The 3,862-nt window shown below is 45.9% G+C and overlaps 1 pseudogene; it reads left to right on the plus strand.

Moving 5' to 3' along the window:
- LOC111969131 (heterogeneous nuclear ribonucleoproteins C1/C2-like) overlaps positions 1-3,862 on the plus strand; it is a 41,207-nt pseudogene that overhangs the window by 29,921 nt on the left and 7,424 nt on the right.

Consider the following 3,862-nt stretch of genomic DNA (forward strand, 5'->3'; position numbering starts at 1 on the left):
ACTTAAAATCCCACTTAATTCCACAACACCCACAGCCTAAACCCCGCCCAAGACTCACCTATGCGCTCAAGCAAACAACTCCAACACACAACAATTGGACATGGAGTAAAAAATAAAAGAAACCCTTTCTCAACCATGAGGACTTGTGGCTCCCCCCTACAAGCACCACGGGGGAACTGAGTTTATTCATCCATCCATCGTAAAATAGAGGGTCGGGATAAGCTGAAACACTAGACGACGGTAGGGTACAGTCTGCACTGCCGAGCGTCTAACCATTTCCACATGAAAAAGGCCTTACCGATTTATTTAGAAAACAAAAAATTATTTTAAAATTATATTTTTTTATTTTTAAAACAACAGAAGGCTTTTGCTGCAAAACTGATCAGACCTTGATGCTAAAATCATAAAAACACGTTGGGGAGAGCGATGATGAGATGGTAAATGTTGACAAGAAACTTATTACAGATTTATTTGAACGCAATGCGCAGAATATTGGTGGAGCCTCAAGGAGGGAAAAAAATCAACTGTCTTTGGTCAGACAACGGATCGAGTCCATCTAGAGAAACAAAAAAGAAAACCAGACAAAACATCACCGGTTTTCTAATGGTGCGTGTAGCCGGATCGGTACTGGAGGAGAAACGTTCATATTAGGAATTCCACCACACACCTCAGGTACACAAAACAACACACTGTATACCAAACTGCTAGCTATCTCAACACTTCAGAGACAGGGTTGCTACATTCTGATTCACATTTACATACAGATGACAGCGGGAGAGAGAAAGGTGTGTGTGTATGTGTGTGCAGCACATCTGTCTGTGTGTCTGCACTCATGCTTGTGTGTACTGTATGTTTTTAGCTGTGGAAAAAGTGTTAGTTTTAGTCTCCTGCTGTACTTCCTGACATGTTTACTGATACATCACTTTTCATCCAGGTCAACAACATGATTACAGCACTGAGACTTCACCAGCCCCCTTCAGAGACAGATAGGACACGAGGGGCTTTAGGTGTGGTGTTGTGTGTGTGGGTTGTGTGTGTGTGGTGTGTGTGTGTGTGTGTGTGTGTGTGTGGTGTGTGTGTGTGGTGTGTGGTGTGTGTGTGTGTTGTGTGTGTGTGTGTGTGTGTGTGTGTGTGTGTGTGTGTGTGGTGTGTGTGTGTGTGTGTGGTGGTGGTGTGTGGGTGTGTGTGTGTGTGTGTGTGTGTGTGTGTGTGTGGTGATGTGTGTGTGTTGTGTGTGGTGTGTGTGTGTGTGTGTCGGACGTGAATGAGAGTGTGTTATGTGTCTGTCATTCATCTGTGTGTGTACGTGGGTGTGATTTTGTTTGTGTGTGTCGTGTGTGTCTGGTTTGATCCATCTGTTTGAGAGACTCTGATGAACTCTGCTTGATACATCTGTATCGCCCACGTACTGTATGTACTCACTTTGTAGGGATCATTATTACATTTTGTAGAGGCCTATGCTGATGGTTCTATTTATACAGTGTATTAATATATGTGTAATAAATAGGAAATTAGTATGGGTACATGAGTTCACCTTTCAGGTACCTATAAATACAGTTCTTCTCTGGTTAAAGTTTTACAGAAAGCATAAGTGGAGGTGTATTTGCTGATTTTGTGTGTTGTGTGTGTGTGTGGTGTGTGTGTGTGTGTGTGTGGTGTGTGTGTGTGGTGTGTGTGTGTGTGTGGGTGTGTGTGTACGTGTGTACGTGTGTGCGTTGTGTACGTGTGTACGTGTGTGTACGTGTGTACGTACGTGCGTGTGTGTGTAGACTTTAGGGCTGGATATCAGTGGCCAGGCAGGGATAAACACACAGAGAAATGCTGAGCTCTATTAACTACACACCAGGGATGAGCTACTTACCATCAGGCTTGTGTCACTCCTCTCCCTGCCCTGGTCCTCTCTACACACCCAAACCGTACAGGGTAATCTATAAACTACAACCTACAGCAAACTCTCATATTGTAGGCAAAGGTGTGAGCAATTTGAGTCTAATCAAACACACACAACACACACACACACACACAACACACACACACACACACACACACACACCACAACACACAACACACACACACACCACACACACACACACACAACCACACACACCACACACACACACACACACACACACACACACACACACACAAAAACTGACAGTCCAACTTCACAGTAAATGAGCTGGAATATGTAGAAGCATAGAGTGCGCAGCCTGTGGTCATTGGTGCATAACACAGGACCAATTTCTATGATTTTCCACCTTGGGTGCTGTGGCACAACATACCAATGGTCTTTTTCCAGCTGGCCTGAATCATGAATAGCATATTCCTTCCAGTTGCCAGAGCCCTGCTCTAACTATGTACACACTATTCAGCAGCCTGCTTACAGAGTGAAATATCTCTATGGCACAGTATATTTAGCTCACCTAATAAGGAACAGATCTGAAAGGCTGCTTGTATCCGAGAAGATGTTGTTTGATCTCTCAGTTTTCATCAGCCTGTCTTAACGTTCTGCTCTCACAGAGGATGGATGACTTTGTGTGTGTGTGTGTGCACGCGCGTGTGTGTGTGTGCCGTGCGTGCGCCATGCTTGCGTGTGCGTTTATGTGTGTCAGTAACACCTCGTTCAGTCAGTGTGAAGATAGTTGTGAGCCTTTGTGTCAGGCCACTGTCAACTCACTGTCTCTCTCTCACTCCTCCATCCCCCTCCTCTCTCTATCCCCCCTCTCTCACTCTCTCCATCCCCCTCCTCTCTCTATCATCCCCTCCTCTCTCTCTCTCTCTCTCCATCCCACCTTCCCCTCTCTATCACCCTCTCTCTCTCTTCTCTCTTCCATCCCCCTCCCCTCCCCCTCCTCCTCTCTCTCTGCAATCAGATCTGACTATGACCTGGACTATGAGTGCTATCAGGAGGACCTCTATGACAGGTACTGTCAGCCCGCTCTGCACCGCACCTCTCACACAAACCCTGAATGTTCAGAGTCGGACAGAGGAAAAGTCTAAAACACACACTTAACCCTCCTTGTCTCCCCTGTCTCCTGCTGGCCCTCTCCCTCCTCCCCCTCCCACTGCCTGTCACTGAGCTGTCAGTCATGTGTCTCTGCTAACAGAGCTGCCTGTTACTGCGCACTAATCGCACCTTGGTAAATCTTCGCTCCACTCGGCCTGGCAGGTGTTTGAGGCACACGTATATGAACAAACAAATACACACACATACACTACCATTCAAAGGTTTGGGGTCACTTAGAAAACCCTTTTGCAATTATGTTAGCACAGCTGAAAACTGTTGTCCTGATTAAAGAAGCAATAAAACTGGCCTTCTTTAGACTAGAAAGAGGAGTGGGAGGCCCCGGTGCACAACTGAGCAAGAAGACAAGTACATTAGAGTGTCTAGTTTGAGAAACAGACTCCTCACAACTGAGCAAGAAGGCAAGTACATTAGAGTGTCTAGTTTGAGAAACAGACGCCTCATAAGTCCTCAACTGGCAGCTTCATTAAATAGTACCCGCAAAACACCAGTGTCAATGTCAACAGTGAAGAGGCGACTCCYGGATGCTGGCCTTTTATGCAGAGTTCCTCTGTCCAGTGTCTGTGTTCTTTTGCTCATCTTAATATTTTCGTTTTATCGGCCAGTCTGAGATATGGCTTTTCACGGAGCCAGCATCACGGAGTCGCCTCTTCACTGTTGATGTTGAGACTGGTGTTTTTCGGGTACTATTTAATGAAGCTGCCAGTTGAGGACTTATGAGGCGTCTGTTTCTCAAACTAGACACTCTAATGTACTTGCCTTCTTGCTCAGTTGTGCACCGGGGCCTCCCACTCCTCTTTCTATTCTGGTTAGAAACAGTTTGACCTGTTCTGTGAA

The sequence above is a fragment of the Salvelinus sp. IW2-2015 genome, linkage group LG10 (assembly GCF_002910315.2).
Source record: "Salvelinus sp. IW2-2015 linkage group LG10, ASM291031v2, whole genome shotgun sequence".
Lineage (NCBI taxonomy): Eukaryota > Metazoa > Chordata > Actinopteri > Salmoniformes > Salmonidae > Salvelinus > Salvelinus sp. IW2-2015.